Source organism: Zophobas morio, unplaced genomic scaffold (genome assembly GCF_036711695.1).
Source record: "Zophobas morio isolate AGI-343-1 ecotype UQ-CSIRO unplaced genomic scaffold, CSIRO_AGI_Zmor_V1 ptg000002l, whole genome shotgun sequence".
Classification (NCBI taxonomy): Eukaryota; Metazoa; Arthropoda; class Insecta; order Coleoptera; family Tenebrionidae; genus Zophobas; species Zophobas morio.
In genome coordinates this window covers 25,395,938-25,411,631 of record NW_026972107.1, presented here as the reverse complement: position 1 = coordinate 25,411,631, position 15,694 = coordinate 25,395,938, and positions in this window count along the sequence as shown.

Sequence of the window (15,694 nt, the reverse complement as noted above, 5' to 3'; positions counted from 1 at the left end):
GCGATGCGGCACAGGGGACCTGGACAGTGCGACCCTGGAGATGACGACGTCGGTGATACGGCACAGGGGACCTAGAGAGTGCGACCCTGGAGATGACGACGTCGGCGATGCGGCACAGGGGACCTAGACAGTGCGACCCTGGAGATGACGACGTCGGCGATGCGGCACAGGGGACCTAGAGAGTGCGACCCTGGAGATGACGTCGTTGAAGCGGCGCAGGGGACCGTAAAACAGTGCAGCCCTGGTGAAGATCTCGAAGCGGCGCAGGGGACCGTAAAACAGTGCAGCCCTGGTGAAGATCTCGAAGCAGCGCAGGGGACCGTAAAACAGTGCAGCCCTGGTGATAATATCTCGAAGCAGCGCAGGGGACCGTAACACAGTGCAGCCCTGGTGATGATCTCGAAGTAGCGCAGGGGACCGTAACACAGTGCAGCCCTGGAAACGACCAGAAGGGGACCGAGACAGTGCAACCCTTAAGGTGGAGATGGTGGAGTTCCATCTGCTTGGAAAGCGTCCGAGTTGCCCTTTTATAGGCAGGGTTGAGATGCGTGGGAGTACCTGCACAATGAAGTAACTTCAGGTGGGGTGCGTTCCAGTGGGGGTGAGCTTGGTGGGGTTGATATCGGCGCTGCCGAGGACAGCGCCCTCGAAAGGGTACTAGCGGAGCGCTTTGAAAGCTCCGCTACAATCTCCCCCTCAGGACCATTAAGGCGTCCCGACTATGGTCCTGAACTTGCTTTCTGAGGCGGCCTCGTTTTCGTAGCGGGGCCACTGGCGCTGGCGTAGGTGTAGTGCTCCCGTGAAACGGAGTATGGTAGAAACCTAGGGATGCTTGGGGATGCTGTGCGTCGTATACCTTATAACTCGTAGGTCCTTGTGGGCGCCTAATGTAAGGCCTCTCGCGTTTAGGAGCAATTTGGGCGCTGACTCCTTTTCGAGCGTTGATTCGTGGATGGGTTACTACCAGTACTTGATCTCGGGGTTGGTACTCGTGTGCGGGTCTTCGCGACTGGACGGTGTATTTCCTTTCGGCGCTCGTGAACAAGCGGCTACCGTATTTTACAGGGAGTTCGTTGGTGGCCTCCCCCTGGAGTGGAGCTACTCCTCGTACGTAGCTGCTATCTGTCGTTAGCACAAAGGGTTTCCTCATCTTCCTCCGCCCTTTACGCCGGGACATCTTTTCTTTGCGGAAGGTCCGTCCTTTCTCTGCTGGAAGTTGCAAAGAGGAGAACGTGATGCGCGGAATTTCGGGGAATTTCTCATTCCCAATGGCGGAGTGGGCGTCAGCCCCCATGTATTCCATCGCGGAAAAATCTCGGGCTGGTGATGGTGCGGAGAAGGTCCGGATGTCATCGATTTGCATCGGTACGGTGAGTGGCGGTACCTGCGTATCTCGGAGGATTTCTTGTGAGCGATCTATGGTGGGTTGCGCTCTAGAATTTATCCTCGCTGCACAGAGGTTTGTCCGTCGTGTCTCTGAATTGCAGTTTGGACAGTTCCGGCGGAAAACGCCGGGACGTTGGCATCCGTAACATCTAATGATCTCTTGGTCATTGGCCGGTCGTCGCTGATCCTGTGTTTTTCTCCTGCATTCTTGTGTCTCGTGGCCAAAGTTCTTACAGAAATCGCACCTGGGCCGTGGTCTTCGGTCGATTCTTGGGAATTCTTGCCGTCGGAATGTTTGGCCATTTTCTGGGGTTTCTGGTGCGTGGTTTCTAACTCTCGTTTCTCGCTCGTTCTCCTCAACGATTCGGGACTGATCGAGAAGTTCGGCGAAGGACCTGCAGTCGGACCTGGCGATTTTATCCCGAATATGGTATCTCAGCAGACCGTAGATTATGTCTAACTGCCATTCCTCGTCCAAGTCTCTCGTCATTTGTGCCAGTCGTTCTCGTTGGACGGTTATGAACTTATCGGTTGGCGTCTTTTCGTCCTGGGGATTATTAAAAATGTCCAAAAAAAGGCGATGGTTAGGTCGTCTGGGGGCAAAAGCTTCTCGTAGAAGTTCCGTCGCTTCTCTCCATGTGTGAATCTGATTTTTCACGCCATTCCACCATTGATTGGCTTCTCCAGTCAATAGTAGGGGTAAGCCGGCTATGGCGTCCTCGTCCGTGATATTTTCCATATCCTTGTATAAACTCGCAGCCGTAATAAATTCCGTTACAGCAGCGTGGGCGCGCTTTCCGTCAAAACGGGCCTGGCAGTGGGTAAAGTGGCGGTTCCTGACCACTTGCGGTTGTGGGACAACTTGTACCCTATCCAAGAGCTGCTGGAACTGCTCTGGTGTCATCTGTATAGCCGCCATTGTGGAGTTACGGGGACTTCTTCGGACTGGGAGTGTGAGTTCTTTTTTTTTGCCGTGGAATCTTGCCTTCTTCGAGCCGCGACGTTGGTAGACAGTTTTGTGGTATTTTGCCTACCTCGAGCCCCACTAAGTTGGGCGATAGATTTGTAGAATGTTGCCTCCTTCGAGCCACTAAGTTGGGCGCCAGATTGTGGTATCCTCCCTTGTTCGCGGCCCCACGTGAGGGCGACAGATTGTGGTAGCTCAGCGGTTTATTAATAATAAGAACAATACAAATCAAAAGTAGGGTATAGGTTCTCGAAGTGGTGGCAATTCTCGTCGGGGATGGTGGCGGCTCCTGGGACTCAGAGCGTCGTAGGGGATGACGGCAGCGATGTATGTAGCACAGGGCACCTGGACAGTGCGACCCTGGAGATGACGACGTCGGCGATGCGGTACAGGAAACCTAGAGAATGCGACCCTGGAGACGACGACGTCGGCGATGCGGCACAGGGGACCTGGACAGTGCGACCCTGGAGATGACGACGTCGGCGATACGGCACAGGGGACCTAGAGAGTGCGACCCTGGAGATGACGTCGGCGATGCGGCACAGGGGACCTAGAGAGTACGACCCTGGAGATGACGACGTCGGCGATGCGGCACAGGGGACCTAGAGAGTGCGACCCTGGAGATGACGACGTCGGCGATGCGGCACAGGGGACCTGGACAGTGCGACCCTGGAGATGACGACGTCGGTGATACGGCACAGGGGACCTAGAGAGTGCGACCCTGGAGATGACGTCGTTGAAGCGGCGCAGGGGACCGTAAAACAGTGCAGCCCTGGTGAAGATCTCGAAGCGGCGCAGGGGACCGTAAAACAGTGCAGCCCTGGTGAAGATCTCGAAGCAGCGCAGGGGACCGTAAAACAGTGCAGCCCTGGTGATAATATCTCGAAGCAGCGCAGGGGACCGTAACACAGTGCAGCCCTGGTGATGATCTCGAAGTAGCGCAGGGGACCGTAACACAGTGCAGCCCTGGAAACGACCAGAAGGGGACCGAGACAGTGCAACCCTTAAGGTGGAGATGGTGGAGTTCCATCTGCTTGGAAAGCGTCCGAGTTGCCCTTTTATAGGCAGGGTTGAGATGCGTGGGAGTACCTGCACAATGAAGTAACTTCAGGTGGGGTGCGTTCCAGTGGGGGTGAGCTTGGTGGGGTTGATATCGGCGCTGCCGAGGACAGCGCCCTCGAAAGGGTACTAGCGGAGCGCTTTGAAAGCTCCGCTACACATGTCTATTTCACATTCGCGGAATCAAGTGAACGCATAAAACAAATGCAGGTCTGTAATGTTAAAGTCGATGTAAATAAGCGTGCTACCCTTATGTTTCAACCGAGTTTTTCCTTTAACAAATTTTGTGTCTACCAAGTTGGGTTGGTTGGGGTGTAATACTAATAATAAGTGTTGCCTTTAATTTAATCAATAAAATAAATTGACTTCATTAATTTTTTTGAACCACCTCTTAAGAAAATCTAAAAAATATGAATGGAATGATAAATCACAAGTACAAACTCATCATATTTTTTGCATTTTAGATAGGATTTATTCAGCAAAATTTAAGGGTGACGTCATCAATTTTTTTAGGAGGGATGAACAAATACATTTTGAACAAAAGTTTACCATGCTTATAATAACTTTAAAATATTCCCAAGATTTCAAAGCATTCGGTTTTGTAATTCCTGATTAAATCGATAAAATAAATTCACGCCTTCATTAATTTTTTTGAGTCACCCTGCATATGCAAATCCAAAAATATGAATGGAATGATAAATCACAAGTACAGACTCATCATATTTTGTACATTTTAGATACGATTTATTCGGAAAACTTTTGAGCTGACGTCATCAGTTTTTTGTAGAAGATAACCAAATATATTTTGACTAAAAATTTATTATGCTCTTTATAACCTTAAAACATCTGCAAGATTTCAAAGCATTCGGTTTTGTAGTTCCTGATTAAATCAATAAAATAAATTTACGCATTCATTAATTTTTTTGAGTCACTCTGTATATGCAAATCCAAAAAATATGAATGGAGTGATAAATGACAAGTACAGGCTCATCATATTTTGTACATTTTAGATATGATTTATTCGGCAAACTTTCGAGCTGACGTCATCAAGTTTTTGGAGGGGATAAGCAAATATATTTTGACTAAACATTTATTATGCTCTTTATGACCTTAAAACATCTGCAAGATTTCAGAGCATTCGGTTTTGTAGTTCCTGATTAAATCAATAAAATATATTTACGCATTCATTAATTTTTTTGAGTCACCCTGTATATGCAAATCCAAAAAATATTAATGGAGTGATAGTTCACAAGTACAGACTCATCATATTTTGTACATTTTAGATATGATTTATTCCACAAACTTTTGAGCTGACGTCATCAAGTTTTTGGAGGGGATAAGCAAATATTTTTTGACTAAAGATTTATGATGCTCTTTATAGCCTTAAAACATCTGCAACATTTCAAAGCATTCTGGTTAGCAGATTAAAAATTAAATTTCAAAATGTTGTTTTATAATTTTGATTTTTTTTTCAAAAATCTGGACGTTTCGGGTGAAAAGTCGATTCAGAGTTGTAAACTACATGTGTAGGACTATGTTATTTTATACAATTGAAAACCCATTTACTATGTACAATTTTGAAGTGACGTCATCGCTTTAGTGGTGGGGATGATTCGACAAATTTTGGTTAGCGTTTTACCATCTACATGATATTCTTAATATAAGTACAAAATTTCACAACAATCGGTCGAGTACTTTCGGAGATTATCTGTCTAATAAAAATCCGTGACAACAGACGGACAGACGGACAGACGGACAGACGGACAGACGGACAGACGGACGGACAGACGGACAGACGGACGGACAGACGGACAGACGGACAGACAGACGGAAATGGGAGACCTATTTCTTCGTCTTCTAGGGGTCATGAAAGATCGAGAAAACGTAAAAGTAGAGAGTCGGCCGACGGACTCGATTACAATACTTCCTTTGCTTACGCTCGGGAAGTAATAAAAAAAATGCATGCTTTATATACAGGCTGGCTAGAATGTATGAAAACGGTTAAATATCTTGAGAATCAATTTTACAAATCAACTGAAATTGGGTATAGGGCTATAAGTTGTGCTCGTAATTATTTTTATTAAAACAATTTTTCTGCTTCACTTGTTTTCGAAATGCAAGACCAAGTTAATTTTGTTTAAATGGCACTACCCTATACTTAGTTAATGCATTTTTCAATAGAGCTTTTTTTTCTGAATTCACTGATGCAACACAATCAAACTTTCTTTCTGATTGAAATGATAAAATAAATTATTTAAAATAAGAATAAATAAAAAAAAGAAAGATGACATACTTACTTACCTTTGAAAATAATTTTAATTTGACGTGTAAGGTGTTTGTTGCAAAAATGGTGCAGTTAAGTGAAACTGAACGCATAGAATTAGTAATGATTATCGGTTACGGTGACAAAAGACGAAGTTAAATTAAAATTAATAATAATTATTAATTTGTTTAATTATTGTTTAATAATTTATTTTGCCATTTCAATCAGAAAGAAATTAGATATAATTGTGCTACATCAGTGAATTCAGAAAAAAAAAATTTTTTTTCACATGTGTGATTAAACCTTCTGTTAAATTAAATTTTAAATTAGAATTAGAAATTTAAATAAAGAATCACCCTATATTTAATAATCATTAATGGGGAAACAAAAAAAAAATCTGGATAATTGATTTTAGGTATTTAGCTGCTTATTTGCCACAGTAAAACGGCTGAACTTTAGCACATCATGTTTTTTTTTAATTTAAAGTAAATTGAAGAATTTTGATAAAAAATGGTCTAAAGTTATTCAGACAGAAATTTCTTGGCTTCCAAAGCACAGTCAAATAAATGCAATAATTTATTAGATATAAATTATAAAATTGTATTTGAGAAGTTTATTTTAATGAATATGTACATACAAGCTTACAGAGCTTTAATTAAGAAAACTAGAAAACAAGTTCATGATGCATATATTTTCAAAACTAACAATTCTAAAGTTGTCTGGGACTTATTAAATCATGTAAATAATGAAAGCATAGTTTATCAGGAGTCCATAATCCTGCTGAAGAATTTAACACCTATTTCGTGAATAAAATGGTGTTATTTACCAAAGATTTAACACCTAAACAAGTAACATCTTCTCAGTTTCAGACTTTGAAAGTATGAGATGAGTTTGCTTTTACACAAGTGTGATTTAACGAACTGAGATTAGTCACTTAAATAATTCTTTTGTTCCAGATGTGTGTGGTTTAAACGCTGAAATATTCAAAACTCTCAAGCATCTTATAATAATCTAGTATATCCGTTAACGTACCTTGTCAACCAATGTTCAAATACCTGTGCCACAATTTTTCCGAACCATAAAAAGAATTAATAGAAAGTGCATTTTATTGTCTCGATGAATTTTTAACTCACTCACTCACTTCCTCATTTGTTTCAAAGAGAACTCATATAGTAAGTTCCCCAGGTGGTTGCCCCAGTTATTTCCACTTATATTTTGTGGTACCTCAAGGGTCAATGTTTGATCCGACTCTCTTTCTTATATATATCAACGACATGTAATGGCGAACTTCTCTTCTTTGCAGATAACACTACTTTTATTAAAGAAAAGTTTAATATTTCAAACTTAACACAATATTTTTTCAGATAATTTGGACTTGTTAAAAACTTCGTTTGCGAACTATAACTTGATAATATACATATAAAACAAAAACCAATGTTATGATCTTTTTCTTAAAAAATCATCTTCCTTCTGGAGTGCAATGAGTAGTTATGTGTTTACTTAGATTCCCGTTTACTATGTCATTATTACGCCGCATGTTGTTGCTGAAACCGGGATATATATTTTCTTATTTAAAGAGTAAAGATCCTACTTTTAGTATACATCGCCTATATTCACTCCGGATTGTCTTACAGTGTATTGGTATTGCGACATTATCCTGCTGCTGAAAGGCTATTTAAAATTCAACATCGTGCAGTTAGAGTTTTTTCTAATCTTCAATACTAAAAAGGTTGCTAAGAATACTTTTCTAAATACAACACTCTTACTTTACCTTCTTGCTATATTTTCGACACTATGATTTATGTAAATTGTAAAACACGTGAAGTGATGCAGTACTTTTCATAAGAAGGATTGTCAAATCAAATCAAATCAAATCAAATACCTTTATTGATGTGACAACCGCAGTTTTACATAAGTCAAAATTCCAAATTAAATACATAATGCCGGCTTAAAGTTACATAACATTATTAAAATTAAAATCACATAGAAAGTAATCCTCAAATGAATAAAAACAATTTTTAATGACAAAAGACCGTACTTGTTTTTTAAATTTGGGCAGTGGCAAAATACGGACATTTGGAGGCAACATATTAAAAAATTTATCTCCGTAGTATCATGTACAGTTTTGACTTTTGAGTGCATGTTAATCTATTGTGTTTCGATATTAAGTTGTTTCTATGTCTAGTATAATACTTATGGGTATCAGCGTGGCAATAATAGTCTTGAAAATTTTGTTTAACGTACACTAAGCTTGAAAAGATATATAACGAAGGAAAAGTCATAATCTCTAAATTAATAAAACTCTGTCTACAATCTGCCCTATAGTTTAATCCAGACATCACCCTTATTACCCTTCTCTGTAACTTAATTTGACTTCTTACACACCGAATTTCATAGATTACCCAGAAGTAGATTTAATGCTACATGCTGGGATTAAAAATTTTATAATAAACTGCCAATCCAGGTAAAATTTAATTTAAATTTACCTATTTCAAAACACTATCAAAATTTTCTGCTCACAAAAGTTACTATTCTTTTCTTGAATATTTGAATGATGTAAATATAATGAAATTGTTGTTTATTTTACTATGTATACTGTGTTAAATGGAAATTGCAACACTCAAAAGTAATAGGCAGATTTTAATGAAATTTGGTACATTCATTTACTTAACAATAATGATGTGGAGTTATTGGAACCATCCGTGGAATACTGTAACCTTCAGTAACGAATCCCGGTTCTGTCTGGCAATGCACGACGGGCGGATGAGAGTTCGAAGGTAACATGGTGACAGAGAAACTCTGCAATATATTGTGGAACGTCATGTCGCACGCACTGCAGGTGCTATGAATTGGCGTGCTAGTTGTTTAGGAGGCAGGTCACCTCTGGTGTTCACTGAAGGCAATAAGACTGCCCCACGGTATGTTGACAACGTATTGGATCCATATGGTCTTCTCTGTATTCAAGAGATTGAGGATGGAATTTTCCAACAAGATAATGCGCGTCCTTATACTTATTGCCCGCATTACTCTGCAGTATCTTGAACAAGAAAATGTCAAATTAGTGTCATGGCCGTCAAAATCGCCAGCATTATCAGTTATTGAACACGTATGTGATCAAATGGGTAGGAGGTTGTCAGCACTGGAGCACCCTTTCATTAACTTTAGCGGTTCTAAAAGAAGATTCAGATGGCTTAGGATACCGTTTCTGAAGAAACAATCGACAACCTCATAAGCCTGAATGCCTAGACTTGTCAACGAGTGTATAAGATTGGATATTATTTAGTTGTCTTTATTTAATTTTCGTTGAAATTTTCATCGTTTGCGTTTGTTCCTCATTGTTAAGTAAATAAATCTACCAAATTTTATTAAAATCTGCCATACGCTGCCTCGGTACGACGCCTGTGGGTCTTCAAGTATGTATGTGTTTATTCTAGCGTGTAGTATGATTCATCGGCCGGGCGACGCGGGATTCGCTAAAGGAAAACCTTGACGTGGATGGCGAAGCGGGCCCAGAAAACCCTCGAAATGGCGTTCTCGATCCATGGAGAGTACGAAAAAGTAGGTCTCTCCTTCCGTCTGTCTGGCGTTTGTGGTCGTTTGGCGATTTTAGGAATATAGTGTAGATGGTCAGAAATTCAGAATTTGTTTGATTATCCCCATCACAAAGTCGATGACATCATTTCAAAATTTTGCTAAATAAATTTGATCTAAATCAAATAAAATGATACATTTCTGTATTTGTAGTCATTAATACGCCTGCTTGGGCATTTAGATTTTCGGAAAAAAATCAGACTTGTACAACATTTTGGAACTGAACTTAGAAATTATAAAACCAACGGCTCGCTGATATTTTGCAAATGCTTGAAGGTAATCACCAACGCGCGGAATTGTATCTCATACGCTAGAACTAGTGCTGTCGCGGTGATAGTTTGATTACAACTATATTTTTCTTTTGGACTATTTCAACATAATATAACATTTCAAGATCACAAATCTGTGGTCCTGTGGTTGAAAAATTAAAAAGGGCATCAAGTATTATTATTTGAAGTAATATAGTAATATAGAAGTAGTTTTTACTTCCCGAGCGTAAGCAAAGGAAATATTGTAATCGAGTCCGTCGGCCGACTCTCTACTTTTACGTTTTCTCGATCTCTCATGACCCCTAGAAGACGAAGAAATAGGTCTCCCATTTCCGTCTGTCTGTCCGTCTGTCCGTCTGTCCGTCTGTCCGTCTGTCCGTCTGTCCGTCTGTCTGTCCGTCTGTCCGTCTGTCTGCCGTCCCGGATTTTTATTAGACAGATAATCTCCGAAAGTACTAGACCGATTGTTGTGAAATTTTGTAGTTATATTAGGAATATCATGTAGATGGTAAAACGCTAACCAAAATTTGTCTAACCATCCCCACCACTAATGTGATGACGTCACTTCAAAATTGTACATAATAAATGGGTTTTAAATTGTATAAAATAATATAGTCCTAAACATGTAGTTTACGACTCCGAATTGAGTTTTTACCCGAAACGTCCAGATTTTTGGGAAAAAAATCAAAATTATAAAACAACATTTTGCAATTTAATTTTGAATCTGCTAATCCGAATGTTTTGAAATGTTGCAGATGTTTTAAGGCTATAAAGAGCATCATAAATCTTTACTCAAAATATATTTGGTTATCCCCTCCAAAAACTTGATGACGTCAGCTCAAAAGTTTGCCAAATAAATCCTATGTAAAATGTACAAAATATGATGAGTCTGTGCTTGTGAGATATCACTCCGTTCATATTTTTTGGATTTGCATATACAGGGTGACTCAAAAAAATTAATGAATGCGTAAATTTATTTTACTCATTTACTCAGGAACTACAAAACCGAATGCTTTGAAATCTTGAAGGTGTTTTAAAGTTATCATAAGCATGGTAAGTTTTCGATCAAAATGTATTTGCTCATCCCCCCTAAAAAATTTATGACGTCACCATAAAATTTTGCTAAATAAATCCTATCTAAAATGTACAAAATATGATGAGTCTTTTCTTGTGATTTATCATTCCATTTATAGTTTTTGGATTTGCATATACAGGGTGACCCAAAAAAATTAATGAATGGGTAAATGTATTTTATTGATTTAATCAGGAACTCCAGAACCGAATGTTTTGAAATCTTGCAAATGTGTTAAGGTTATAAAGAGCATAATAAATTTTTAGTCAAAATATATTTGGTTATCTTCTACAAAAAACTGATGACGTCAGCTCAAAAGTTTGCCGAATAAATGCTATCTAGAATACACAAAATATGATGAGTCTGTACATGTAATTTATCATTCCATTCATATTTTTTGAATTTGCATATACCGGGTGACTCAAAAAAAAAATGAAATCTACTGGGAAAAAAAAAACATAATAGACATGCAGTCGTCACGTTTCCGACAGCGAGGGAAGTACTATCTAAACTCTTTAGACTTTAGACCAATTTTTTTACTAGCTGCTCAACACTCCTAGCGACGCACTGGCGACGACCTTGTGGACCAGATCAAGGCGTCCCCGCTACTCGCCGTAAACACACCTTATTTCAACTGGGGGATTGCAGCGGTGAGATAAATTCCCGCGTACTGGTAATCACCAATCGCTAATCAAGTTTTATCTGTTTATCTCCTCCAAAAAATTAATGACATCATCTCAAATTTGGTTTGCTAAATATCTAAAATGTGTAAAATAGTTATTATGAATCCACATTTGTGGTTTATCCGTACAATAGTTTTTAGAACTGCGTATACTGAATGTTTCAAAAATTAATAAGGCAAATCATTTATTTTACTGATTGCTTTAAAAACGGCTTGTCTTATTTCCTGAAATTCTGAGCCTACAGTACTGTTGTTGCTGATGTGTTGAACTCGGAAGTTTCGTGTCACCCAAGGATCTGCGCCTCTAGTACTGTTGTTGTTAGTATTACCCTGTATTGTTCTGCACCTATTCAAATTTATATATTTTTGTCTCTACTAAAAAGTTCAAGACGTCGTCACAAAATTTTAATAAGAAAAACTACCCTGATCTGTACTTTAATAATCCGCAGCTATTTTTTACTTAACTTATAAAAGTTCTCATACAAAAATAAAATTCGCAGAATCAAATTTTATACTTTATCTAAAAAACTGGATTTGTTTGACTGTGGGAAGATCTTTTTTTTTCCTCTAAGTACAGTTGTTGGTCCTATTTAATATATCTAATCCTTAGACCATTAACACCCGTCTTCCAGCATGGATTGTTGAAAGATTTTGATTTTAAAAATTTATCAATCATTTGCAGTATATTTAAACTATGTTTAGCAAAAGACGAATGCGGTAAAATATAAAATATATTTTTAATACTCCAATAAGTTTATCAACATTCATTTAACAGTAGTTCATTTGCCATTTCATATACTTACATATAAGCAAAAATATATTTACTTCCCGAGCGTAACCGAAGGAAGTATTGTAATAGGGTCCATCGGACGAGTGGTTTACATGACTTTATAAATTTCTGAAAGAGTTTCGATTGGACTGGTAGAGTGTGAATATTATGAGAACATGTTGAGTTGTCACAATCTGGCACAGGCTTTGACCATCTGTATCATTTGTGTTTTGCAATGTGGGCAGTTTAAACTAGATTAAAATTAATTACTCTTTTATTATTTATTAAAATGTTCGCTATATTTATTTTTTGCAAACACCGTTTTGTTATAAAAATTTGATACATCACCCATTTCTGTAAAAACGCCACAGTAGAAAACATACCTAGGAGGCGTCGTTTTTTCGTTAGAGATTTTCAATTAAAGGTTTTTCGTAATTGAATATTGGTACGACTGTTTGCGTTCAATTAATTGCGGTCTCGAATATTGTGAATTAACATACTTTTCGTGCCTACTAGCAAAATATTCCGAAAAAAATGTCAGCGCTTGTTATACATACATATATATTAAAAAAGGTCTGTTTTTAATTAAAGCAAAATAATATCGGGCGAGTAACATAACTTGTAATTGAATCACCACTGGAAAAGACTTAGCATGTCGCTGATTAAACAACACTGATATAATACGTCAAAAAATGAACACTTTTTAATAAGATTTTTAATAAAAACATTCGATTTTATCATTTCAAATTTACATTGTAAAATGTTACACAATTTTGATTTTTTTCCAAAAATGTGGATGTCTAAGGGAAAAAATCAACACGGATTTATAAACTAGAAGTGTAGGAGTATGTTATTTTATAAAATTTAAGTAACATTTCCTGCGTAACATTGTTGGTGGTTTTGCCATCTAAGAAGTCAAAACTAAGAAAAGTTTAAATTCGTGTATTTTTTAATCGATTAACATCTAAAAATTAAATATCGTTAACAGATAAATATTTGAGAAGAGTAGCAATGAATTTGAAACACATTAACAACATAACATCGCATTAATATGTAGAATATATTAATTACATATAATCATCGTCTTTTAAAACTATAGCTAAATAATTTTATTTTTTCATAATTTAATTTCATCGCATACATATTTTGAATTAAAAAGTAAAATATGTGAACAATCGTGCACATTTTTAAATTTAGTGTTATTCTCACTACACGTAAAATTTATACGATAATGTTTACACTGATAATAATTTTGTTAGCTGCAAATGATCAGTAAAGCAAATAGTCCTCGCGGAAGTTTAAATTTTTTAAATTTGGATCTGAAATTTTCATAAAATTGAATTGAAATAATGTATTGATATAGTTGTACTTTATCAAATCATACCTGCATTAACTGTAAAATATATTCCTTGGTTTTTTTGTCTGTTTATTTACTTATAATATACAAAGCGATATTATATTAAATTATAAAGATCAATTTCAATTTATGATCATGTAATATCGAGTAAAGAAAAATATTGATTTAAAATTTGTTGTAGCATAACATTATTTTATCTTTACTCTGATAACAACTATTAAATTGTGTGCATGTGTCTTTTAAGAACTACAATCTACAACATAACATATTAACATTTTATTTTATCCGCATTACCATAATTTATTTCAACTACTTAGGTAAATAAATGCGTCCTAACAATAGAAATATTATAATGGCTTAATTTTTGGTACGATTCTTCTGTAATTTGTTAATTTAGTTGAAAATATAGTATCTATCTAATATTAGGCGTATCTACCTTTGATACGTCAGACTTGTCCTTTTCTGATCCATTTAACCAAGATCAAACGAAGAGAAGATTACGAAGTTATCTTTAACTGACCGGAGTCATCCTCTTGGGTGCCTGCTCTAAATAAAAAATGTAGCAGTAATATAACTCCTATGAACATTTCTTCATACGACACATGTCAACATTTTGGATTTATTAAAAAAATAACCTTTATTAAAGTAAGTATGCAAAGTAAACTTAAAAAAAGTTATAAGTTGAAATCTAACGTAGATAATAATTCCACGCCTTTACAAATTCTCAATACTGTAATAAAGCTTCTATATTTTAGCATAATGAGTTTTCCTGGCCACTGGACTAACTCTGTTGTTATTTCAGTTGTTCAAGTTCCATTACAAATCTCCGAAAAATTGATTTCTTGATTCTTGTTTAATTTAAGTTCAATGATTTCGCGGTTCGCATCTTTGCAAACTATAACTATGAGGACTTGAAGCTCTGCATATGGCACCGATGCAATTCGTTTAATTGGTCTTTTGGCACAGTGTTACTTGGGTTTGTTGTGGATTAGAAGACATTTACCCTAGAGCATATACACCGTAGATTGTTTAGCGAGGCTTTCCCTAAACAACATTAGTTAATCTATCCCACAACGTTGAAAGATTAGACAGTAAATCAAAGTAAAGCAGACGCACAGAAAGGATCCCCCCATTAATAGCAATAATAATTTATTTACAAGCTGGCTGTTGAAAGCTGCGATGTCTTCTAAAAGGTTTTTTCCCGATTTAGGCAAATTGGGTAAAACTTAATTCGATTCACTGCGATCTTGAAAAACAATGGGATCTAAACGTGCCAGTTTTAGAAAGTGAAAACGTGTGCGTCAGTAGCAATTTATCCAAATATTTATTTGAAGAAACTAGAATGATTTAGGGTGGAAAAATACTATTTATCAAATGATTTTAAAAGTCGAGTTATATATACTGTACGATAAAAGTGAATTTTACCGGGTTTGTAATAGATGTGAAGTTTCTGCCAGGTTCAAGTCATAACTTAAATAGAAGTTGGTAATTATGAATTGAATTTATTACCAGTATATCAGTTCATATCAAGAGAACCTTGATTGCCATTTATTTTTTTCTAGTGGTTTAGACTGCACTCGATACAATACAACACACATTTTAAACTTAATCTGCAGGTGGTTTTATGCTTACATAAAAAAATTATTACACCAGAAATTTTTAAATTTCATCTTTTCTAAGTAATAATAATAATAAAAATTATAAATCAGTACAATAGTCATACTTTAGAAATAAAAAAAGTCAGTGTTTATATCGTTGTGAATTTGTTATGTTTAAGGAAAGGTTTAGTTAACATGTGATGGTACGTCCTGCTGGGTCTAAGAGTATTTTAATTTTATATTTTAGTATTTTTATACAGTGCCAGACAAAAAATCCGGACACTTAATAATTTGTAACTTTACGTTAATGTCATAGTCTTAGTTTAGTGTTATAACTTTTTTTACTTTTTTTCTGTTTTCACAAGTTATGGTTTCTGTTAATAAATACATTAAAAAATTCAAGTGTTCGGGTTTTTTTGTCTGGCAGTGTATTATATATTTTTTTCGACAGTTGTTTTAAAATATCGAGCATATTATGAAACAATGAACTTATTGTTCTAATAGAAAACAACGTACTAGATTATACTTCTAAAGATCTTATTAATTACATACAGTGTCTATTTTTTGACGTTGGCCATAGGGATTTACGTGCAAAAAACTTTGGATTGTGTTAATAAGTTTTCTAGGAGAAATTTGCAAGTGAAATTTCGCAGAATATTAGACTAGGGTTTTATAAATCAA